This window comes from Phacochoerus africanus, chromosome 12 (assembly GCF_016906955.1).
Source record: "Phacochoerus africanus isolate WHEZ1 chromosome 12, ROS_Pafr_v1, whole genome shotgun sequence".
Taxonomy (NCBI): Eukaryota; Metazoa; Chordata; class Mammalia; order Artiodactyla; family Suidae; genus Phacochoerus; species Phacochoerus africanus.
The window spans coordinates 41,408,852-41,436,681 of NC_062555.1; the positions used below are offsets into that span (position 1 = coordinate 41,408,852).

General features: G+C 34.4%; 1 non-coding gene across 1 annotated transcript; it reads left to right on the forward strand.

Annotated features, from left to right (window-relative positions):
* Positions 1–24,419: 24,419 nt before the first annotated feature.
* Positions 24,420–24,526, forward strand: LOC125113114 (U6 spliceosomal RNA). Its single transcript, XR_007131344.1, has one exon. It is a non-coding gene; the product is annotated as a U6 spliceosomal RNA (small nuclear RNA).
* The last annotated feature ends 3,304 nt before the right edge of the window (positions 24,527–27,830 follow it).

Sequence of the window (27,830 nt, forward strand, 5' to 3'; positions counted from 1 at the left end):
TTTCTATGACACTGTCAATTGTAGTGATTCCAAGTTGAGATCACCTCAAAGTCATCTGCATGTCTTTTGAGGCCAGATCAGAAGAAACCTTTAAGCTTCCACCTTGTTTTTTTCCCTAAGTGCTCTCTGCATGTTCCCTCAAGAACTCAGTTGCCAGAGCTCTAAGAAATTCAAGCCACGTGAAGAGACCACTTGTCAACTGAGGTCTTTGAGTTATTCCAGCCCAAACACAGATACATCAGTAAAGAAGCCTCCACATATTGTCAGGCTCCATTCATTTGTGTCATCACAGTTGTTTACTTCTTCCAGCTGAGACTCCAGGTATCATGAAGCTAGGCCACCCTTGTTATGCCCTGTCTGAGTTTCTCACTCACAGAATTCATAAACCTAATGAGCGTTGTGTTCTACCACAAATTTTGGAACTATCCATTGCACAATTCATTACACAGTAATTAAAGTCAGCACCGGAAAGTTACAATTTATTTTTAACTTTTTTTCAACAGGAATTTTTCACCATTCCTAGTTAATATTATGCTCATCCATTAGAGGATTATTCCAACTGAAGTGTCATGAAACTAAGCACTAACAAACTAAAGTGTGACGGAAAATAACCACATAGGATGTCATGAAAGAATACCAAGTATTGACAAAAAATATAGTCCAACCACAGGAATATATCAATTAAGGACTTAGAGAAGCAGTGCAAGCTGTCTTCAACTACATGAAGGGCTGCCATACGGAAGATGGATTAGACTCATACTGTAGAGCCCTAGAGAGCAGAATTAATACTTCACATTGGTAGGTACAGGGATGCAGCTTTTATAAGTAATAAGAGGAATTTTTTTTTTTTTTAGTATTCAGAGCAGTAAAATTTTAGGCTGTTTTGAGGTAGAAAACTTCTATGATGTTATGAGGAAAGCCCAGGCATGTTAATGATGGGAAAAATGTTTATTCTGTGTAGAACATTGAAGTAGTTGAAAGTTATTCCAACCATAAGGTTATATAGGAATCTATGATATACCCAATGTTTTCATAATAATCTATATCAAAATTTAGGTTTGTGGGACAAATAGAAGACAAAGGATTCTGTTATCAACAGGTTTTCAGTGATTTTTATTTTCAAGTCCCACAGATATGTAGGAATTATTCAAGGCTCTGTAACAAATGTAGGAAAAAATACATTGAATAGATTAGGGAAATATCTATTGTACTTTTGCATAAAAGCATAGTGGCCCTTAAGTTTTTGCTATTCTCTTTTACATGTAATTCCATTTTACATACACATTCATATAAATACTCTTTTGTATGTACTGTCTCATTCCTTCAAAGATTTGGTGGAGCCTCTGTGAATATAAACAACATAATAAAACATAAAAGAATGTAAAACTAAAATCTGAGTAATTTAAATGAAATAAAGAATAAGGTAGTTCCCATCGTGGTGCAGTGGTTAACGAATCCGACTAGGAACCATGAGGTTGCGGGTTCGATCCTTGCCCTTGCTCAGTGGGTTAAGGATCTGGCGTTGCCATGAGCTGTGGTATAGGTCGCAGACGTGGCTCAGATCCTGTGTTGCTGTGGCTCTGACGTAGGCCAGCGGCTATAGCTGCGATTCGACCCCTAGCCTGGGAACCTCCATATGCTACGGGAATGGTCCAAGAAATGGCAAAAAGACGAAAAAAAAAAAAAGAATAAGAACTACAGGAAAGTTAACATGCAGATATTTAAGACATAACATCTTATATTAATGATAGGTTAATGGGAAAGTAGGGTAATAGGAAATGGTCAAAGGAAAAAATACATCATAAGTATCACATCATCATCACAGCATTATTTCTATTATCATCATCTTTGAAGCAGCTATTACTTATTGACCATTTATTCTTATATAAGAATCTTAAGCATGTGTATCCATTATCTCATTGAATCTTAAACTGATTTTATAAAGGGAACTAAGGTCTAGAGGAAAGGATAGCATACTTAAGGCTACCAGTTAAGTGTGTTAGTGGGAAATTGAACCTAGATCTTTTATAATGACTAAGCTCAGTTCATTATGCTATGTAATCTCGATGCAGATAAGATCAGTATTTTTATGGTGGAGCCTTTAGTCATGAAAAGAAGAGGGATGTTTTATTTACAATAAGTCCCCTACATACCATTCCTTCTCTAATTAACATTTTCTGAAACTCCACAGTTAAATACTTCCCTTTAGTTCTTGATTCAGGAGAAAATGTAAATATTATTCACTTATCTGCAAGTAACATTGAGAGGGACTAGCTAATACATTTAGCTAATAGGTTAAATATAGTCTTAGAGTTTAGGGAGCAGAAAAGGGGTGGGCATTGTGGACATGTCAAAAAGGAGGAAACGTTATGAAATCAAGAGGAAAGAAAGGCTGCCTAGGACAGACATCACCTATTTAATAGTACTTCCTGCATAAAAGACATGCATGCAAAACATCTTTTAGGGGGGTGAGGAATATAGGATTGTTCCCTTGCATCCTGAAAACATTCATCTTTGGGGCTAGTAAGTTCACAGCAAGGGTGACCTACACAGTAGGTAGGTAAATTAGCATCCTAGTGGAAGATGGGTACTGGTGCAAAATCAAGGGGACGTATATAGCCGATATTGAGATAGATAAATATTTTTTAACTTGTAGAAAGAGGGTTAATAAAGAGATGTTTTCTAAATTTCAAGTGTGAATTGATCAAATCTTCATCATGATATTCAGTGAGAATGGAAGAGTACATGTATACATGTAGGCAAGAGGGAGGAAGTCAGATGGGGATGCAGGTGCTGGAGAGAGAAGTAAATCGTTTGTAATATTTTGCTTTTGCTTGAAAGTTTTCTGAAACCATCCACGAAAAAATTCTCTTCATTGGAAAGAAATGAGAGTAAATCATACTTTTTTTGTTAGTTTGCTGTGACACTGCTGATACCAGACATTTTATGTGAGGATGAAAACTGACAGTTTATATAAAGACCAAGATTCATGACATTCAAATTATTAGATTCAGTTAGAAATGATATGTGGAAGAAAAATCTTCATGTGATTTCCCTCGTACATTGAGTTCAAATTCACCTCTCTATTTGAAGCTCAAATAATACAACTTAAAGCTCTATTTTGTATGTTTTTCATAGTCTAGATAAACCCTTGCATACAAATTAAATTTATTATGGAATCTATACTAATTTCAAATTTAAAGAACTAACTATTGTAAATGTGTCTACTTCAGGAAAGGAACTAAGATTCAGTAGCATTTGGTCAGATATTTTTCTTCCCTGTCTCTCTTGTTAGCACTGTCCCTTCTTTCTTGACTAAAACAATTATAAAACACACTTTTATACAACTGGTCTACATTTGCATATATAATTTGTAGGATCTCACAACTTAATGTTTATACCAATACCTCCACCAATAAGAATAACTCAGATTGACTTCAGTATTGTTAGGCACTGTGATATCTGCTTTACATTCTTTCTCTCTTGAGCTCCCACAACAATTCTGTAACTGTTACTATTAACATACACCATGTTGGAAATGAGAAAATTAAGAAATGAAATCATATCATAAATAAATTTTTAACAATCAAATGGACTTTGGAAAGATTATTGCTCTCAAATGAATTGACATATAGGCCTAAATCACCAGATTCAGCTACATTTCTCTCCATACAGAAAAAATGCAAAACTGCACTTACTTAATGAGACCTTTCATTTTTAAATATTGACATTGTGGTTTAAGGTTGATCATCTATTTTATATTTCAGAGTAGTTCATAAGGCTGATTTTTAGAGACTATGTAGAGGTCCCAAGATCTTTTGTCAGCAGGTGATTATAAATATTATCTTTAAAATCTAGCTCATGTAGCATATTTCACTCAATTATTTAGCATCCTTAACCAAACCTACAGTCTAATAGATTCTAATAGCTTAATTCAGTACAAATGTTTTAGTCCACTGAAATGCTCCCTTGGATAAAGAATTCTGTCTTTTTTGCATCTGTAACAGAGGTCAAGACTCGCTGTATCTTGCTGTCGGGTGGCAACAGGAGGCCTGTTGAACTTGATGTGGTCTTGGGTTGGTGGTGAGGTGGTGAGGGTTCCATTTTTCAAGGAAGCAGTTTATGAATAAGTCTTGAATAGATTTCAAGAATAAGAAGGTGTTAGCCAGGCAAAGAAAGGTAGAAGCATGTTCAGGGCAGTGGGGAAACTCTTTGTTGAGGCTGGAGCACAGGGACAATGGGAAGAGACCTAGGAAGATGCTGGGAAGCAGTGAGAATTGATATCTATAGAGTACTTATTAAGTACCAGGCACTTTGTAAGTACAGTATCAACTCACTTAATCCACACAATAAACTTATCAGGGAGGTGCTATTATTATCCTTATTTTATAGGTAGGAAATGGTGAAAAAAAATATTGCCCACTGTCATATAGCTAATAAGAGGCAGAAGAAAAAAAAGAAAAAAATATTTTGACAAAAACTTTTAACTAAAGTATGCTTAATTAAATGAATTAGAAAATATAGTTAGTATATCAATTACTCAGTAGATAAGCTAAAATTAAGCAGTTAAAATTCCAGGTATATTTTAGTCTAAAGATTCATTTATCTCTAACTACTAAGGCTTCATCCATGTTCTTGGATGGATGTAAGAGATAGGTGTACTCACTATGAGGTCTTTCCAAATTTCTAGAGATCCCAGAGAAGGTTGTAGAATATTTGAAGTACTCAATAATTTTTTTTTTTCCTTTTTGCCTCTGTCTCTGAATGCACTTATCCTCTTTGAGGACTTATTACAGAAAATAGAAATTGTTGATATTTGCCATTTTCAGCAGCATGGATAGACATAAACATTATCATACTGAGCAAGCCAGACAGAGAAACACATATATCTTATGATATCATTAATGTGTGGAATCTAAAAAAAAAAAAAATACAACCAAAAATTTAAAATGAACTTAAAAAACAGACATAGACCCACAGAAATAGAAAACAAACGTATGGTTCCCAAAGGGGAATGGGAGAGGGAGGGGTAAATTAGGAGGTTGGAATTACCATATACACACTACTATATATACAATAGGACCTACTGTATAGCACAAAGAACTGTACTCAATATTTTGTAATAAGCTATGTGAGAAAATAATCTGAAAAAGAATATAGATATAAATGAATCACTATGCTGTATGTGCGAAACTAACACGACATTGTAAATCAGTTGCACGTCAATAAAAAGTGTACCAGGTAAATATTTTATTTATAATTACTATTTAATCTTCAGACTGAGCCAGGAAATAGTACAAAACAGCATTATAATGTCATCTTCACTTTACAAAATTTACCTATTTTGCCATGAGCCAGTGACAGAACAGTGATTCAAGCTCACCAAGCTTTCTTTGATTCTAGGACCTCAACACCTATTTATCGAAGCCTCCCATTTGTGGGGTCATCACAGTTGCTATAGTTGCTCATCCTTCTGATTGCCATTTAGTCCCCTTCAGAATAAGTTTGTGCCACACAAGTAGTGACTTCCGTGGCATCTCCTTACCTCAGTCTCCCAACAGTTCTATCTAGTGTATCCCTGTAAAAGTCTTGAGGCATTTATTTAACTAAGCAAAAAATGAATTAACCATACCCCCAAAAAAATTGAAACGAAGAGAAATCACTTGGTAGAATGTTCCATTTTCAGATAATTTGCAGCATAGTATTGAGCCTGATACTGTATGTTTTGTTATTTCCATAAATGATGATTCAAAATCTGCAAGCTGTGTATTTTGACAGAATTAATATTTCCCACACTGACAGGGGCTGTAATGGAAATAATAATAAATGCACCATCTCCAAATATGCAGGCACCGTGTAGTGGAAGAATAGGTGGAATAGAACTGTTTCTTGTCACATCCCTTATGAAGAAAAATCCTGACATCTTCAAAATCGTACTCTTATTCTGTATTTTTTAAATGTGATCCAAATATATCTAATTTTTTCAGAGGTAGAGAAATTTGGAATGAAGAAAACTTTTTTGAAAAGGGATTGTATTACTTGCTTAGATTGTGATGGAGAAATAAATGTTAATACCTTAGTACCAAGTAATTCTTTTTGGTTTCTTAAATTAAGTCTTGGACTAGTCCATAGGAATTTAGGTCAATTAGCTTTGCAAACAGTTTTCTAAAACTATTTGTCCTACACAGCCTTTCAATAGGCTTGTAATTTATCCTTCGTGTTTTAATTTTGTTTCTCCTTTAAGAAAATGAAAAATACAAGAAAATACAAGAAAAATTTGCTTGTAATTTATCCTTCGTGTTTTAATTTTGTCTCTCCTTTAAGCAAATGAACATACTGTATAAAATAAATTTTTGTGAAAAGCTAAATGGGGTAAACAAAAACCCTCAAGTTACATTAGTGCATGCACAATCAATCTTTAAATATTTATTCCCTTAATTTTTTTGTGTCTTTTAGGGCCACACCCGTGGCATATGGAAGTTCCCAAGCTAGGGGTCAAATAAGAGCTGTAGCTGTTGGCCTATACCACAGCCACAGCAACAGGGGATCTGAGCTGCATCTGCGACCTACATCAAAGCTCATGGCAATGCCACATCCTTAACCCACTGAACAAGGCCAGGGATCGAACCTGCATCCTCACGCTGGGCCGCTGAGCCACAACTGGAATTCCATCCCTTAAGTTATTTAAAACAATGCTTTAGTTAATATTACTATGATTCTTACCTAGAGACAAAGTAATTACATTTACATTACATTACATTAGTTTTATATACATGTGTTATATTAGGTAACTGTATAGATTAATTCTAATATGTGCATGTATGTGTGTGTATTTAGAATATTCAAATCTAGGATTAAACTTGGGGAATCATCCTTGTGCTGCTACATTTCTACATCTAAAATAAATATTTTGAAAGAATTGTCCACTTTTCTTGTAAAAGCATTTACTATTACTTCCTTGTCACATTTTCATCTAGTTTCTTTCCCTGGAACTCTGTTGAATTAGTTATTTTAAACTAATTTCTTATTGATTGATCTAATTGCCTCATTCTGTTCTTTCTAAAAATTTTGTATTGATTTACAATGTTTTGTCAATTTCTGCTGTATAGCAAAGTGGACCAGTTATACATATATATATACATATATGTACATATATACATATATATATACATATATATACATAAATACATATACATACAGTATATATACATATATATATATCTTTTTATCAAATTTTCTTCCATCATGTTCTACCACAGTGATTAGATACAGTTCCCTGTACAGCAGGACCTCATTGCTTTTTCACTCCAAATGAAATATTTACAGCTATTAATGCCAAACTCCCAGTCCATCCCCCTCCCCCTTAGCAACCATAAGTTTGTTTTCTATCTCCATGAGTATTTTCTTTTCTGTAGAAATGAAAAGATATCCCATGATCATGGATTGGAAAATTAATATCATTAAAATGGACATACTACCCAAGGCAATCAACAGATTTAATGTGTTTCCCTATAAAATTACCCATGACATCTTTCACAAAACTAGAACAAACAATCCAAAAATTTATATGGAACCATAAAACACACAGAATTACTAAAGTAATCCTGAGGAACAAAATCCAAGCAGGAAGCATAACTCTCCCAGACTTCAGACAATATTACAAAGCTATAGTAATCAAGACAGTGTGGTATTGGCACAAAAACAGACATATAGACCAATGGAACAGAGTAGAGAACCCAGAAATAAACCCAGATCCTATGGTCAATTAATATTCTACAAAAGAGGCAAGAATATAAAATGGAGAAAAGACAGTCTCTTCAGCAAGAGGTGCTGGGAAAACTGTACAGGTGCATGTAAATCAGTGAAACCAGAACACACTCTCACACCATGCAGAAAAATAAATTCAAAATGGCTTTAAGACTTAAATGTAAGATACCATAAAACTTTATCTTTTTTGAAATCATCCTATCAAGTCCTCTCTTGAAACTGACTTCCAGTAATTTGCACACCTCTATAGACTGCCTTTTTTTTTTTTTTTTTTTTTAGGGCCACACCCATGGTACATTGAAGTTCCCAGGCTAGGGGTCAAATTGAAGCTGCAGCTGACAGCCTACTCCACAGCCACAGCATCACAGGATCTGAGCCATGTCTGCAACCTCCACCACAACTCATGGCAACACCAGAACCTTAAACTACTGTGTGAGGCTGGCGTTTGAAATGGCATCCTCATGGATACTAGTCGGGTTTGTTGCCACTAAGCCACAACAGGAACTTCCCATTGAAAATTTATTTTTCTTTTCTTTTCTTTTATTTATTTTTATTTATTTATTTGTTGTCTTTTTGCCCTTTCTAGGGCCACTTCCCATGGCATATGGAGGTTCCCAGTCTAGGGGTCTAATCAGAGCTGTTGCCACTGGCCTATGCCACAGTCACAGCAATGCCAGAACCGAGCTGCGTCTGCAACCTATACCACAGCTCACAGCAACGCCGGATCCTTAACCCACTGAGCAAGGCCAAGGATTGAACCTGCAACCTCATGGTTCCTAGTCGGATTCATGAACCACTGAGCCACAACAGGAACTCCTCCATTGTAAATTTCTTCTTCCCTTTTTTTTTCCTTGTTTTTTTAAAATTTTATTCCCTAGTTGCCTTCTCTATACTGCTTCAATGATGCTATTTCCAAGATTTTAATTTTAGACACTTTTAATTTACATGTTTTGGGGGTTTTCAGGTTTTTCACGACTTCAAGAAATATTTGTATGCTACTGATTCTCACATAGCCACACCAAACACCTTCTTATGTTTTTATATACATGTCCATTGCCCTCAGTCTACTTGGGCATTAGCTGAACATCAAAACAGCTATGGCCTTCCTTTCAGTGCATCCTACATCACAGAAAATATAGGAAAACTGGAGTTGCTAAAGATAGTGTTGTTCTTATTCTTTTTCTTTCTTTCTTCCTTTCTTTCTTTTTAATGGCTACATCCATGGCAGAGGGAAGTTTATGCAACAGGGGCTGAATCTGAGCAGCAGCTGGGACCTACACTGTAGCTGCTGCGGCAACACTGGATGTTGCACATCCCATGCACAGGGCCCGAAATTGACCCCACACTTCTGGGATGACTGTATCCAGTGCAGCTGAATTCTTAACCTGGTATACCATAGTGGAAACTCCAAAAGATAATGTTCTTAAATAATACTGTTTCAGTACTTTAGCATTGGTAATTTTATAAAAGCCTATGACCTTGTGCATACATATGCCATGCTACTGGTCTAGGAAGAGGCCTGTGGAAACAAGGCTCCAGAAACTTAAGCTTAATTGGCTTCATCATATATCCACCTCTGTCTCTCTTGTCCTAATCCATGTTCCACATTTCATCCACAATCCACTGCACAAATACACTTTGCTCCCACAATTCAGTTAATGACATGCAAACAATGAAGCAAACTCTTAAAACTGTATTTCAATCACATCTTCAAATTTTGTCATAATCCAAACAAAAAAAAAATCCCCCTTAATTATTAAAATTAAGGGAAGCATTCATGTCACAGCTACAACTTAGCCTCATTGTTGGGCTGAAGTGGTTCACACTGCTTTTTAAATGCTGATTGGGCAATTCTCTTTCTTAAGTTATGTTCAGTGAGGGGTCATGATTAGCAGCCAATATTATTAGTCAAGATATAGTGTTGGAGATCTATCTGTTATATGTATATCTGCATAGCACTGTGTAATCCTATTTGAGAAAATATATAAATTATAAAATTATTAACATGTGAGTTATAATACCAGCTACATTTTGCTTAAGTAAAATACAATTTTCTTGCAACATGTTGATGAATTTCCAGAGCCCATTGTCAGGTACAATTTAATGCAGCATTCATTTGATATGACCAGATTGTATATTGTCTTTATTCATTTACTTTTTCAGTTTTCCAGATATTGGCTCTTCTATCAGGTAGGCTCTCTCCTTTTCATCTGAAGGTGATTATCTACAGTTGTTAATTTATTTCCAGAGGAAAAGGAGAGCTACATATGAGGATTATTTCTTGGGCTTTGTTCAAGTTTGAATTCATTTAATTCAACTGTACATTATTAAATTTCGCTAGACTTGAGGTTGGTATTTCACTGATTAGGTTATATCTGAATCCTATTGCCTACAGCTTCCATCAGAAGATAGACCTTTTAGAAAGAAATGGTTTCCAAATGAAGAAATGTAACTACCTTGCATGTAATAATCATATTCATGTAGTTCCTACTTCTGAGAGTCCGGTAATAAAAAATAAATTTAACAAAACTAGAAACAAGTACTAAGCAAAGAACTAAACAAAGTGATGTTACAGAAGTGGCAATTGAGAAATAAAAGGAAAGATAAAACAGAACTGATCATCTCAAAATCAAGACCATTCTAGGATACTTCATATACTGCATTGTATAGTAACTCTGTTAAGCTAACTTTCTGGCAAGCAAATAGTCAAGTACAAGTGACTTCTGACACGTACATATAAAATGTGGTGAGAGTTTAGATACAAGTGTATCATCTAAGATTTATTGTTATCTGTGCTTCAGTTCCACACTATTAAGACTTTATTTGGTGCGACTTTGACATCTCCGTCATATGTAGTGTGAAAGAATTTTGCTTGCTAATATTAGAAGTCATGTAGACACTGCTACCCAGAAGGAAAAAAATCAATAAAAGTACATAATGTCATTTGAGTTATCTTAAATTGCATAGTCCTCTACCTAGATTTGAGGTTAGGGAAATGGCTGAGACATTCAGTTTCATCAATCTGCATTACAATGAGGTGAAGAATAAAGAGAAGAGTCAGGTTTAAGATACATTGAGAAATCATTCCCAATTGTAATTTTATTGTGAGTTATAGATGTGATAAAATTCATTGTGCAAGTTTTAAAATGTCAAAGAGAGCTTTACAGTGTTTTGGACTATGAGGTCAGTAAAAATTTCTTCTACAAAATGGCCTCACACTCCCACATTTGTATTGTATGTTGCATGTCATTTGAAGATGAATCTATTTAAATGCAAATGCACAATCACAAAGCAGTGAAACCAAATTATATGCAAACAAAGCTAGTTGAAGAAATTGAGTAGTTAAGCATTTTCAATCAAATTTAAAGGCAGATTTGTTTCCTTTCAAAAACATTACTTAGCAAAGTTTAAACATGCCTTTTCCAGATTTGTTATTGCTTTATACCATCTCATATGCCTATAGCAATATAGCTATATTTTGAACAAATTCTCATGTTTTTGTAAAGTTTGTATTCCAGATTCATTCTCCAACAGAAGAAAGAATTAACTCCCATAATTTTTAAATGATGCTAAATGATAAACAGAAGGAATTTGGGAAATGAAAACATAGGCCGATCAACATATATAGATATGTCAATTTACAGGGAAGTGCATTATTTTGCCCAATGGTATAGTACATTAAATGAGATAAAAGTCATGTCACTGAAGAAAAATTAAGGGCAAGACCAATATTTAGAATTATGAAGAGATAAAGCTATGGTATAAAAAAGGAGCTCTACCATTGTAAATAATTGAAATAAACATGATCTAAAGCATATTAATAAGAATACCATTATTGTCTTTGAGCCAACAAAGTTAGGGAATATATTGGACAAAGTCATGATGGTCTTAAAGAAAATAATATTGATTAGCTAGGTAGAGCCTAGCTGTCCGTGAATTAAAATATACTACTTAAATATTTATAGATAATTGAATATAAAATGGTAATAATAATAGTGATGACTACTAATATTTAGTATGAACTATGTGCAAATAGGAAATTTGTAGGAAATCTTTAACTATGAATTCCTTAGTTGTGGGGCTATTCAGGCTAATTATTTGACCTTGAATGAGTTTGACATTTGCTGTCTTTCAAGGAATCTGTTCATTTCAACTAAGCTGTAGAACATTCTGCTACAAAGTACATTTTAAGACTATTTTAATATACTTTTATTGCCTATGGGAACTGTTACAGTGGCTCCTCATTTATTCTGGATACTAATAATTTGTGTCTCCTCTCTCTTTTTTAAATACTGTTTTCTTGACATTTTCAAAATACTAGCTTGTGTTTTCCTTTATTTTCTTTATTGTAGATATATTTTCAATTTCATATAATTATGGTCTTTTTTTTTCTTTTAATGATTTTTTTTTTCCATTATAGTTGGTTTTACAATGTTTTCTCAATTTCTACGGTACAGCAAAATGACCCATTCACACACAGACACACACACACACACACACACATATATATATATATACATACATATTTCTTTTTCTCACATTATCCTATATAATGTTCCATCACAAGAGACTAGATAGAGCTCCCTCTGCTCTACAGCAGGATCTCATTGCTTACTCACTCCAAATGCAATGGTTTGTATCTATTAACCTCAGACTCCCAGTCCATCCCACTCCCTCCCCTCTCCCTTAGCAACCACAAGTCTGTTCTCTAATTTCATGAGTTTCTCTTCTGTGGAAAGGTTCATTTGTACCATAGATTAGATTCCAGATATAAGTGATATCATATGATATTTGTCTTTCTCTTTCCTTTTTTTTTTTTGTCTTTTGTCTTTGTCTTTTTATGGCTGCACCTGTGACATATGGAGGTTCCCAGGCTAGGGGTCTAATCAGAGCTGCAGCTACCAGCCTATGCCACAGCCACAGCAATGCCAGATCTGAGCTGTGTCTGTGACCTACACCACAGATCACAGAAATGCTGGATCCTTAACCCAATGAGAAGGCCAGGGATCAAACCCAAACCTCATGGTTACTAGTCAGATTTATTTCCACTGTGCCATGATGGGAACTCCTTTCTTTCTCTTTCTGACTTACTTCACTTGGTCTGAAAGTATCTATTCCTATCCATGTTGCTGAAAATGCATTGTTTTATTCTTTTCATGACTGAGTAGTGTTCCACTGTGTGTATATATCACACATTCTTAACCCATACATCTGTTGATAGACATTTAGGTTGTTTCCATGTCTTAGCTGTTGTGAATTGTGCTGCAATGAACATATGGGTGCATGTATCTTTTTCAATGAACGTTTTGTTTGGATATATGCCCAAGAGTGGGAATGCTGGATCATATGGTAGTTCTATATTTAGTTTTCTGAGGTGCCTCCATACTGTTTTCCATAGTGGTTGTACCAACTTACATTCTCCCCAAAAGTGTAGGAGGGTATACTTCTTATCTCATTATTAGTGGTGGGGTTTATTTTTTATTTATTTTGTTTGGTTTTTGTTCTTTTAATTTTTTTAGGCAGAATATATTCATTTGAGACTGTCTAATAAAATGTTTAATAGGGTAAATTTCCTTCTGATCAATGTTTAATCCCTATTCCATAAATACTGATATGTTGTGTTTTTATTCTATTTAGTTAATAAGATTTCTCATATATTAACTTGTGACGACTTCTTTGATCAATGACTTATTCAGAAGTCTGTTGATTAATTTCCAAATATTTAGCAATTTTTAAAATAACTTTCTGTTATAGATATTTTCAATTTAATTTCATATAGTCAAATGATATGTATCATTTCATTCCTTTAAATGTAGAAATAGATCATGGCCCGGAATATGACCTATTTTGCTAGAGTTCCATGAGCATTTGAAAATAATGTATAGTCTGTTGTTGTTTGGTAGACTGTTTTAAAATGTCAGGTTATGATTGTTAATATGTTGTTCAGGATTTCTTTTTGTTTTTCTTTTTTTTAAAGTATAGTTGACTTACAGTGTTGTACCAACTTCTCTGTTGGTACATAAGAATGTATACACACACACACACACACACACACACACACACACTCTCACATTCTTGTTCCCATATTATCTTCCATCATGGTCTATCCCAAGAGATTGGATATTGTCCTCTGTGCTCTACAGTGGTATTTCATTGCTTATCCATTTTAAACATAATTGTTTGCATCTATTAACCCCAAACCCCCAGTTCATCTCACTCCTCTCCCCTCACCTGTTCATGTTTTCTGTACTGTTATTTCTACTAATTCTCTCTATTCCTGAAAGACGCTTGTTAAAATATGTCTATAATTAGTGATTTGCCTATTTCTCCTTTAGATTATCATTTTTGCATCATTTATTTTAAAATACAAAAATTAGTTTCCCACTCATCTGTAATTTTTATTAATAGCAAATACTTGGGGAAAACATAAATAGGAAAATAAACCATACAGATAAATATCCCATATGTACTTAGGCAAACTATCCTTAACAACATTTTAGCAAATCGAATTGGACAATATATAATAACCCTAATATTTCATAGCCAAGTTGGATGTATCTCAGAGATGAAAGGCTAACATGAAAATTAACGTTTGGAGTTCCCGTCATGGCTCAGTGGTTAACGAATCCATCTAGGAACCATTAGGTTGCAGGTTCCATCCCTGGCCTCACTCAGTGGGTTAAGGATCTAGCATTGCTGTGAGCTGTGGTGTAGGTCGCAGATGCGGCTTGGATCCCGCATTGCTGTGGTTCTGGCTTAGGCCCGTGGCTACAGCTCTGACCCCTAGCCTGGTAACCTCCATATGCCACGGGTGCAGCCCTAGAAAAGCCAAAATAAAAAAATAATAATAATTAATGTTGTTAATTATATTATTTTTTCTACAAAACTAAATAATTATACTATTATCTCGATATATAGAGAAAAAGTATTGACACAGTTAAATCTCTTTAAATCATTCAACACTTTCAACAAACTGTGAATGAAAGGAACAACTTAATCAGATAAAGGACAGTTACAAAGTATCTACTACTCTTATCATACTCAGTGATGGTACACTGAACGTTTTAAGCATAATCTCAAAAAAAAAGCAAGTTTTTCCATTCTCACCACTTTTATTCAAGTCAGACATCTTAGACGAATAAGGAAAGGGAGTAATTTAAAAGCCGTAGAGATTGGACATTAAAAAGTATTTGTTGCTAGTGTTTTTGTCTCTGAAGGTAAGCCTAAGGAATGTGAAAAAGCTACTCAAAGTAGTAAATTAGTTTGGCAAGGTTTCAGGATACAGGTAAATTAAATAACCAATTGTCCTTTTTGCTTTAAATAGCAATGAAAGAGTGGGAAATTAAATTAAGAAAACAATAGTATTTATAATAGCATCAAATAGATGAAATTTTTGAGGAAATATATATATATAAATATATATATATATATATAATCTGTACACTAAATACTATAATACAAGGCTGAGAGACATTTAAAAAGACCTAAATAAAGAAATATATTCATGCATCAGAATATTTGATGTTGTTAAGAGGTCAATCCCCCACAAATTAATCTGTGGACTCAGTACAATCCTCACTAAATCCTAGCTGGAATTTTTGTTAAAATTAACAAAATAATTCTGAAATGGATGTAGAAATGCATATGATTTAAACAGCTTTGAAAAAAAAATAAGACAAACTTGAAGATATACTATTAAACTTTAAGATTTAAAACAAATATATGTATTACATTTATCAAGAGAGTGTGGTGTGGATAAAGGGAAGAAAAGAATGGGGTTTAGACAGAACACTCCCCAACATATATAAGAGCTAAAACTATAAAATTCCTGGTATACCTCACAGGAGAAAATACCTGTGGCACTTCTTAGGCAATTTTTTTTTCAGATAAAACAAACAAAAATCATGAACATAAAAGAAAAAATAACTTCTATTTTCTATAAGAAGACACCGTTAAGAACAAAAACACAAAGACACACCATATCCTTGGGAAAAAAAATGTTTAAAATAAACATTTATCTAATGAAAAATTTATCTCCTGTGTATTTAAAGAACATTATAACTCAATAATAAGAAAACAGCCCTGTAAAATGGGCATATGGATGGATTATATAAATATTATGGTAGATGAAAGAAATCAGGTACAAAATAAAACTGGAGTTCCCGTCGTGACTCAGAAGTAACAAACCCATGAGGATGTGGGTTTGATTCCTGGCCTTGCTCAGTGGGTTAAGCATCTGGCATTGCTTTGAGCTGGGGTGTAGGTCACAGATGTGTCTCAGATGCCACAGTGCTGTGGCTGTGCTGTAGGCTGGCAGCTACAGCTCCGATTAGACCCCTAGACTAGGAACTTCCATATGCCATGGGTGCAGCCCTAAAAAAGACAAAAAGAGAGAGAGGCAAGAGAGAGAGAGAAAAAAAACTGTATAATTCTAAAGAAGTCACTAAAATAGCAGGAAGTGGGCATGGAGGAACATTTTAGAGAAATGGAAATGTTCCATATCATGATCACTTGTTAATGATCACACTGTAGTTACTCAGCTTGTATTTGTTAAAACTTAACAAATTTTGTGCTTAACATTTATTCTGAAAATTAATAAGGGTTTAGAGTGGCTTGGTCAGTCAACTATAGACAGTACACTGGAACTGTATAAAAACATGCAAGTCCAAAGGCAGCTCTTTGTTGCTGAGTAGGAAAAGGAGAAACCCTTGCCTCCACAAAGATATAGGAATATTTTTATGAATAACAGATATGGACTTTTTATTATTGAACAATTATTGGGTCACCAATAACCAGGAAATTAAATATAAGGAATTAATACATTCTAGTAACAACCACTGAACCCCTGAACCAGTAGGCATAACTGGCAGGTATTGATTACCTTTATAAAGTCACCTCTCTGAGAATTTGACCCTTTCCTAGTTTTGAGAAAAGCCCTAATGAGTCTAAGGTCCAATAATAATCCTATTTATTCTGTCAGTTTCTAGTCTGGTCTTGTCATGTAACCCAGCTATGTCTAATAAGACATAAAGGAGAAGTTCTCTACTCTAAGATAAATGGAAAAATGGAGCCTTGTTCTTTAAAGGAGAAGAGTATTTTTTATCTCTGTGACCATTGCTATGTTTGGATGTGATGCTTGGCAATATTGTAGCCATCATGCAAAGAGCAGTAGGGCCGTCAAAAGGATGGCAAGGTGACAAAATGGAAGGACATGGATTGTTGATAACCCCACTGAGTCACTAAATTAATCATTCTGAAGGTTAGAATACTTGGGTTTAACGTTACAACAAATTTATTTACTGGTTAAGCCTCTTTAAAATGGATTGTCTCTTACTGATTAACTAATGCATGCTACCTGATACAGCACCAAAAATAACTATGAGAGAATAACAACATATTAATTTTCCTATAGCACTTTGCAATTGATAAAACCGCTTCATATACAGTAATTAACCTCAAAATAAGCCCAAGTATTACTGTTGTAAAACTTGAAAGATGTTAATTAGAAATATTAAAGTTAGTAACATCTTGCTTATGGTTCTGAGCAAGGAAAGAAATCAGGGTTCGATGATATAGTTGAGTGGATTTATTTTCCCCATTCTTATGTTGTACTAATTTTAGTTGTTCAGTCGCTGATTTTTTTTTTTTTTAGAGCTAATACTTCTTATTTTTTGCATATGATTAACATGGATTTTAAGATGTCTACTAGGGGTTTTTTATATTTGCTTTCTATTCTGCAAAATATGACTTTGTATAAAAGTAACATGAAAAACATACAAAAATCAAATATACAAAAAATGAAATAGAAATTCTTTTCTTTCGAAATAGCCATTTCAATAGGATTTTATACGCTGTTCGGTATTCTAACAGTGCTTAAATTTTTTCAGTTTTCCTCCCTTTGGAATTGCCATCAGTGCTAGTTTATGTCATAGACACAAATCACTCATATTATGTTTTAGTCACATTTCAGTTTGATCAAAAACAGTACTTTCCACCCGGAATTTTTTTGCTTCATTTGTCATACTTGTTGCTAGACTAGGTCTCTTTTCCCAAAGCAAACCGACACTCGATGGATAAAAATTTCTATCAGTTATATTATATTTTAAAAATATTCAGTGGACTTTGTAGGCAATTTTAGCAAAAGAGTATAACAGTTTGAGGTCTAATTCAATATTGTTTTGCTAATATAAGTGAATAAATTGAAGTGGACAAAATTAATAGTGTCTTAATTTTTTACTTTTTTTTTTTTTGCCTTTTCGAGGGCCACTCCCGCAGCATATGGAGGTTCCCAGGCTAGGAGTCCAATCGGAGCTGTAGCCACCGGCCTACACCACACAGCAATGCCAGATCTGAGCCGCGTCTTCGACCTACACCGCAGCTCATGGCAACACAAGATCTTTAACCCACTGAGCGAGGCCAGGGATCAAACCCGCAACCTCATGGTTCCTAGTCGGATTCGTTAACCACTGCGCCACGATGGGAACTCCGTAATTTTTTTATTTTATTTTATTTTTGTCTTTTTGGGGCTGCACCTCCAACATATGAACGTTTCTAGGCTAGGGATCCAGTCCAGTCAGGGCTGTAGCCACCGGCCTACGCCACAGCCACAGCAATGCAGGATCCAAGCTGCATCTGAGACCTACACCACAGATGACAGCAATGCCGGATCCTTAACCCATTGAGCAAGGCCAGGGATTGAACCCACATCCTCATGGATTCTAGTGGGGTTCATTAACTGCTGAGCTATGAGGGAAACTCCAATTTTTCAACATGCTTAATAAAAATTTGTGCCATAAGTTTTATATTGTAAACAGCCTTTACTGTGGCTAATCAGATTGGTCATGTGAAAAATTTCTACTCATTCTATGTAGCTGATTTTAGCAGTTTACTTCTTCTATTTCCTAACATTGCTTTATGCTCTGTGCAATTTAGTAAACAAAGCAAAGGCATTTTTCTCCAGGGATTTCAGTAATTCTGAAACCAGAGGGACAAGTCCAGGAATACACAAAGAGATTATGTCATATGTCTTAGATAGGTCCTGTTATGCTTTGAGACCCAACTCAATTTCTACAACATTCATGATACCATCCTTAAATGTCAATTTGATAATGTAGTTTTTCTTCAGTGTGACCAAAGAGGAAAAGAATATATCAAATACTGAGATTCCTTGCCAAGAGCCTTTTAATGAGAAGTAGTAGCAACACATCCCAACCAGGAATGATTTTGGAATTAACATGTGGTAAAACTTGTATCTACTCCGTTTGTCTTCTTTCTTTATGTTACTGATTTAATCTTTCACTTGCCTGAGTTTTGCTTACTAGTTTCTTCCTCTAGCAATGAATGTTCATTATCATTTTTGAAATACTTCTTATATAAATCTTATGTTTTTTTTTTTTCCCTCAAAAGTCACTAATCTAAGCTTTCTAGCATTTAAATAATTCTATTTTCCCTCTGTACTCTGTGCAGGCCCTACCATTAAGATGCACCATAGATAGAACATATTCTTTAATGATTCCCATTATTGTCTGTCTCATCCAACCCAAACACTTTCAGAATCTTACAAGAGTTGAGTTAACTGAGATTTGGGAATGCATCTAGTTGACCTCTCTTAGATGCATATAATCCTCTATAAGATTAGAAATGTCCTACGTATGGACTCCTAGATTGTAACTTGACGTAAGAGTCCTCTATCGGTATAGTGGAATAAACACAGATTTCGAAGTTAATAAAACATAGAATGTGAAACTTCACCTTGTTGTATAGCCAGGGAAACATGATTGAGGTATTTCATTTCTTTATCGCTCTTTCCTCTCTTATGAAATAAGAATGACAGCCCTCACATACTTCATCAGCATTAAATGAGCTATTATTTTGAAGAAGCCTAAAGTTCTTTGAAAATAATAAAGTAATAGTTATGCAATGAATAGTTACCACATGGCTTGCTTTAAAAAATTGGGTGTGTGTTGTGTGTGCGTGTGTGGGAGAGAGAGAGAGAGAGAGACAGAGAAAGATGAAGACAGACAGAGATATCCTCATTTAGAGAATTATGTCTGTAGACATTACTCTTCAGCTTTTACCATATGAAACATTTAATAAGCAGTCCCTTTTTTCAGTAAACATTTGTTTGTTGGATGAAATATCTGAGATTCTGATATAATTGTCTTTTCAGTTCTGGTAGTATACCTGCCAAGTAATTAGGAAAGAATAGATAAAAATAGCTACAAAGATTTTTCTCTGTTAAAAGTCTATTTTAGTACTGTTTGAGTCAGATAACTTTGCTGGTCCTCTATAAGGTATTTCGCTTCTAAAGTTGGTTGAATATCATAAGCATCTTCCAGAAAAACAAATAATATTGATTGCTAGATCTAGCCAGATTATTACTGCATTGGTCTAAGGAAATTGAAAACTAGTTTTTAGATAGATTCTAAGTAACAATTATTGGTTTCCAATAATTAGGCATTAAAAAAAAACTAATAATTAGGCATTAAAAAAAAAACTAAGAATCTAGATGTGCTAGATCAATGCTATAAATAGATTTGTCATTTAAAATTTCTGAATATTGAAGAATTTTTTCCATTAGGGTTTGAGGAGAAACAATTCTCAAACACTTTCCATGGCTACAGTCTTAGAAACATACTTTTCTCCAGCTAATCTATCTTTTGTCACGTGCTCCAACATCAGGTTTTTTGATATCTGTAGCCCTTAGTCCTTGTAATATAACTGTCAACACGCATGCCAATTAATGCCAATTGGGATGTGAACACCTATTCACTAGGAACTGGACTGAAACCACCAACTAATTTCACATAGGCCATTGAACAGTAATGACTTTCCATCACTTACAACCAGAGCTACTTTCAAACCAGTGACCCAGAAATGAAAGGCTCTGAATCCCATTATCATTTCTCTGGAAAACATTGTTCCCTTGAGATCCTTTACTTCTAAACCATTCTAAAAGGCTTTATTGTCTTTAACAGGTGTATTAGTGAGGCAGAAAAGTCAGAATTTTATTTAAAATTATTTTTAAAACCTTTAAAATGCAATAGCCTAAATTTCTATGGATGAAGATAGAAATAATTAAAAAGTAGAATTTACTACGACATGTAAGAGACAGCAGTACTGTTAACCTTAATTCTTAACTTCCTCTTTCTAATAGGACTCTTTGAATGAAATCCACTTAAAATAATTAGATGTGATATTATAAAATGGGCTTGATCATAAGGAAGTAATTAATAGCTACTTCTAATGATTGTGTATACTTATGTATTTTTATATATATGAGACTGCATTTAAAAATTTTTTTTCTTGTAATGAGCACTTTTAAGATCTAAATGCATGCATTTTATTTTTGCATTTCCTATGACTTAGAAAAGACATAAATTTACAGTGAATTCTAGTCTGCTCAGGAACAGAAAAAAAAAAAACTAAGTTGCAGAGTATATTTGGAATTATTATTACACTATTTCTGATTTCATAAGATTTATTGATGAATTATATCTGGTTTTATCCTAAAGTTTATTTGAAAGGTGTACTAATTTTAAACCAATGTGACAGTAATAAATATTTCTATGAGTATATGATCTAAGTCCCTCTACTCATTAATTCTGTGGCTAAAATTAATTGAGTCTTATGATTTTCTATTTTCCTAATAATAAGTTAATATTTAAATCAATTAAATGTCAGATTGATAAAATATTTGCTGTAAATTTATTGGTAAAATCCTGGGCTTTGGCATCATTGAAATATGGATTAGAATTCTGGCTCCACTTTCTGCTAGCTGTATAAGATGAAAAAAAATCTTAATTTGTCTAAATCTCAGCTTTCTTATCTGAAAAAATGGAAAGTATCTATCTCTCCAAATTTTATAAGGATTAGAAATAATATATGTGAGTCTGACAGACTGTAAGTAGTCAATAAGTCACAGTGAATATTGCAAAGTGGACAGATGACTTTGGGAAATAAAATCTAACTTTGTGATAGCTATCTTGAAGCATTAGTTGGAGTAATGTTTTTTGACTCTCAATAGGAATGTGTTAGCTTTAGCTTTAAGTAACAGGGTATTACTAAAATAGTTGCATTATCATTTTCACAAAGGAGGTAAATCTAGTGGCTCAACAATGTTGAGAAATAGGGCCTCTTGCTTGCCATTTCCAGTTCCCCGGCTCAGTCACCATGGAAGCCACAGGCTTCACACCCTTTGTCAAGACTGTCCCAACAATGGAATACTACTCAGCCATAAAAAAGAACAAAATAATGCCATCTGCAGCAACATGGATAGAAATAGAGACTCTCGGACTAAGTGAAGTAACTCAGAAAGAGAAAGACAAATACCATATGGATCACTTATATCTGGAATCTAATATACAGCACAAATATACCTTTCGACAGAGAAGAAACTTATAGACTTTGAAAACGGACTTGTGGTTGCCAAGGGGGAGGGGGAAGGAGTGGGGTGAACTGAGAATCTGGGGTTAATAGATGCAAACTATTGCCTTTGGAATGGACTAGCAATGAGATCATGCTGTGTAGCACTAGGAACTATATCTAGTCACTTATGACGGAGCATAATGGAGCATAATATGAGACATAGAATGTATATTTGTAGGTGTGACTGGGTCACTTTGCTGTACCGTAGATAATTGACAGAACACTGTAACCAACTACAATGGAGAAAATAAAAATCATTAAAAAAAAAAAAAGAATATCCCAGCAGGAAGGATGGATGAGGGCTGTGGCAAAAATTTAACCATGTCAAAGTGTGGCTACGTTAAAGAGGAAGAAGGGATGATGGCTCTTGGATTGGTAACCATGATGTTCCCTTTTCTCCCATAATACAGTTTTTCTCTCTTTCAAGAGGTCTCAGAGTTTACAGTTATAGATATATTGTGTGATTGTCCAGTTATTTTATGTTTTTTTCCCAATGGACACTTAGATTTCACAGAAGGAACTGTTTTCTGTTGAATCCCCTTTGCTTGAGTGTCTACCATAGTTCAACAAATACTGGCTGAATCAATGCATACATGAGTGAAATTTCTATAAAAATACTGAAGCTTGTATTTTATTGATTTGTCATAACTTAGTGATGCCAGTTATGACAGATTACTATTTTGGGGGGTGCAAATATATGGATTATCTTCCTGGTTTTGGTAGTTTTCTTCTTATGTCTCACCTTCATTTCTAGTCTAATGTCACACTAAATGTTTTACAGTTTCTGACAAGAATAGCTATATCAACCATTTTCTTTCCATTATTCTTTTTTTTTTAATAGTATAATGTTTCTGATCTGGAGGAGCAAAAAGAAGAATAGGGAGGTGGATTAGTTTGATTGCAGTTCTAATCTAATAGCCAGGGTTTGTTAAATTCTTATTTTTACACATTATAGCACCCTTAGTACTTTTTTTAATTGTTGAGGTGAATATTTCTAATATTCCACTAATACATTCATTGGTCCATATTTATGACCTGAAAACTTACAAGAGAACAAGGCAATTAATTGTGTTAAAAATGCATAGAATTCTTTTTTTATTTTCCAATTTTTTACCTTCATAATATTTTGCTGTCATTGTCAGCTATGTTTTTCTTTTAATGGTTTTATTGTCACAATGTGACAAATATTCCATCCTGAAATAAGTTGTAACAAATTGCATGACTAGAATTAACTTTACTTAATAGAAGTAGTAACATGATATCTACATGTATGTGTTGTTATGAAGAAACACCTTGTATGGATCAATGTTTTTGCTGAAGACAGCTGGAAAATATAGTTGAAATGTATATATACACAAAAACAAATTTTTGTTTGAAAGTAGCAGGGAACTTCTGAATCAAAATGTCAGAAAGAAGGAATATTCACTGAAGTATGGCCAGCATTCCATGTGTCGCATTGACCTACAGTGAATTTGCTGTTTTCTTAAGTAGCATAGGATTTATATACAAAAACTATAGAGAATATGACTATGAAGAGATAGAAACACCCGTAGTTATTTTTGGAAACTCAAAGGGATTAGAAGGCAAAAATTGAAATTTCAGCTTACAGTGTTCTTGGAGGCCTAAGAAGCTGAGATCAAGAGAAGAGAGCACCAAAAACCAAAGACACGAGTTCATGCTTTATTTTCATTATTTTGAGTCTTTATAATTTATAATTTAAGTCATTACACATAGAAGTAATTTTGTTTTGTAGTATCTTACTCTTTCAGTAAACTTTTTTTGGGGGGAATATGTGAGTGGGGAATGGGAGGTACAAATTATTGGGTGTAAGATAGGCTCAAGGATGTACAATACCACAGAGGGAATATAGCCAATATTTCGTAATAACCATAAATGGAAAAACTTAAAACTTATTCAAAATTAAAAAAATAAACTCTTATGAAGCACTTATTATATGTTCATGACAATAAATGGCCCATTCAGTCAGGAGATGTATTGAGTCCTTGCCTTTACAGAATGTATAGTTTATACGACAAGGCTGCAACTTATTTATTTGTTCAGCAGCTACTTCTCAAGTATCTCTTGTGCTCCAGGAAATGTCCAGGTATAGAAGCCTGCAGTAAACAAAAAAAATTCCCTTATCTCATGATACTTTGTATTGATTGGTGAAGACAACAGCATCAAAAAAGTACATATATTTTTAAAATCAAGAAAAGACTACTATTGTGTTAGTTTCGGCAGCACATATACTATAATTAGACTAGCACAAAGAAGATTAGCACGGACCCGGTACAAAGATGACATGAAAATTAAAGAAGCTTTCCATATTTTTTCAGAAACAAACTCAAAGATTTCAAAACCAAATGGTTACCACAGGTGAAACCATTGCAGGGAGGAAGGGCTGGGAGGTGGGAATAACATAAACACACTACTGTATAAAACAGGTGATGAACAAGAACCTACCGTATAGCACAGGCAAATCTATTCAATAGTTTGTAGTAACTTATTTGGAAAAAAAGAATAGATACATATATCTATATACACATATCTAAGAATATGTATAACTGATTCACTTCGCTGCACCCCTGAAACTGATACAACATTGTAAATCAATTATACGCCAATAAAATTTTTGAAAAAACAATTTAAAAAGTACTGTGAAGGAAACAACAAGATGGTAAACACAAAGAACTTGATTGACGTAATGGGGAACAGGTCTATTTTAGGTGAAATTATTAGTAAAGACCTCTCTGATAAGACAATTTAAGGATGTAAAGAATGAGTATATCTAAAGGAAAAAAATTAGTCACAGGGTCCCTTATGCAAAGTTCTGGAATAGCAGTGTGCCTGCAAAAGCCTGTACATAAGGCAAATGGAAAGAAATGAGGCCAGAAGGATAGCATGGAACCACATCATCACATCATGCAGATCCTTAACATTTATGGTAAGAACTTCAAATTTTATCCAGAGTACAATGGAAACCGATTAGAAACAAGTAAACAGATACTATAAAACAGTACCATCAATCTTCAAATAGAAGTATGGTGCTGTCAAAAAATAAATTAATAGTGAATCTAATAAAGAAATGGAAAATTTTACAAGGCCCACCTGAGGATTCTGACCTGGGAATCAGTCACTCAGAAAGCTCTGAGGATTACTTTGCCCAGTAGAGGTAAATACACAGTCATAAAAGTTTTTTTTTTTCTTTTTTTTTTGTCTTTTTGCTATTTCTTGGGCTGCTCCCGAGGCATATGGAGGTTCCCAGGCTAGGGGTCGAATCAGAGCTGTAGCCACTGGCCTACACCAGAGCCACAGCAACGTGGGATCCGAGCCGTGTCTGCAACCTACACCACAGCTCACGGCAACGCCGGATCCTTAACCCACTGAGCAAGGGCAGGGACCGAACCCGCAACCTCATGGTTCCTAGTCGGATTCGTTAACCACTGCGCCACGACGGGAACTCCCATAAAAGTTTTTAAAACAAAAGGTTATTCATCAGAAGTAACATATTGACAGTTTACCTAGTTCAAGAAGCTGAGTAATGGGTCATTGTGACCCTGTGCAGTATTGAGACAGGAATGTTACTTCCTAAGGTGTTATCTTCCTATAGCCAGGTTGAAATACCTTTTTGTTTTTTTGTTTGTTTTTGATGAGTATGAATTCCTGTGTCTTAGGGAATCTAATTAATATGTAAGGCAGAATGCAGGTGCACAAACACTCACTGAAGGGGAGGGGGAAGTGGCTCAAATAGCAGAGAAAATTTTGTTAAATTTTTCTTGTTCTATCTTAAAAATAACTGTTTCGTCAGTCTGTATAAACTATTATAGAGCAGTGGAAGAGATAATTACTTCTGAAAGATGGTTTCAGTAAGACTTCACAGTAGAGATGATCTTGCATTGATATTAAAAGATGAAATGGAAATTTCCAGATAATGAAAAATAGGATAAAAATGATAGAAAGATGCTTTCCTATTGTAAGAAACTCTAAAAAATGTTAGAAGTCTGGTTTGTTTAGGCTTCTTGTTTGGTACCTGCTATGCTCAGAGGAGGTTCAACATTTTTGGAAGGTTACAGAGAAAGGAATTTAAAGTGAACTGTTCATAGGTGCAGCTACTCTATTCTCATTCCAAGTGACAAAGGTATGTTTGGGAATAAGCTTCTGCTTAGTATCAGTCCTTGGATTTCCTGAGGTTTCCTTAGGCAGCATCGTTGATAAATGGAACAAGTGGTTCAACATGTTAACCAAATAAGCATCTAGACAATCTATTTCCTACTTGGATTTAACTAAATTGAGCAGGAGAAGCAGTAGGTTTGGGGATCCTAAAAATATTGTGAGGTGGAAGATTCAAATTAACCTTTTCATAGAAAATTGAATTTATTTTTTTGATATCACCTACTTGAGACATAGTTCTCTTTAAAAATACTGCACAGATCTGAACCACAGAATTGCTTGGTGAGTCATATTTATCTTTGATTCTTATTAGAATTTGCCTAATTCTATTTTGATTTTTCATCATCACCTTAAAAAATGTATTTTCTAAGGAAGGATTGATGTAGCCAACATGACTGGAAGAAGAATACATGCATGCAGTCTTTACTGATTACTTTTAACTAGTAAGTTTAAACTTTTCATCTTTGGCGACTCACCTTTATGGTTGCAAGGATAGAATTTTTTTTTAATTGAAGTAAAGTTGATTTACAATGTTGTGTTACTTTCTGCTATACAATAAAGTGATTCAGTTATGTGTATATATATATATATATGTATATACACACATACACACACACGTATATTTCTGCTATACAATAAAGTGATTCAGTTTTATATATATGTTTAATATTATTTTGCATTTTGCTTTATCGTAGGACATTGATTATAGTTCTCTGTGCTATACAGTAGGAGCTTATTGTTTATACCCTCCATGTATACATCTGCTCACCCTAACCTCCCATTCCATCCTCATACAACTTCCTCCCCCTTGGCAACACAAGTCTGTTCTCCTTGTCCTGAGTCTGCTTCTGTTCATAGATAGGTTCATTTGTGTCATATTTTAGATTCCGCATATAGGTGCTATCATATGACATTTATCTTTCTCTTTCTGACTTACTTCACTTAGTACGAGAATCTCTAGTCACATCCATATTGCTGCAAATGGCATCATTTTATTCTTTCTTATGGCTGAGTATTATTCCATTGTATATATGTACACATCTTCTTTGTCCATTCGTCTATCACTGGACATTTGGAATGTTTTCATATCTTGGCTATTGTGAATAATGCTGCTATGATCAGAGGAGTACATGTATCTTTTTGAATTATAGTTTTGTCTGGATATATGCCCAGGAGTGGAAGTGCTGGAACATATGGTAACTCTATCCTTAGTTCTCTGAGGAAACTCCATCCTGTTTTCCATAGTGGTTGTACCACCTTATATTAACCCAACATTTGGGAAGGGTTCCCATTCCTCCACACTCTCTCCAGTGTTCGTAATTTGTAGACCTTTTAATGATGGCCATTCTGAATGGTGTGAGGAGGTACCTCATTGTACTTTTGGTTTGCTTTTCTCTAATAATTAGCAATCTTGAACATCTTTTTGTGAGCTCAATGGCCGTTTGTGTTTTTTTCTTTGGGGAAAT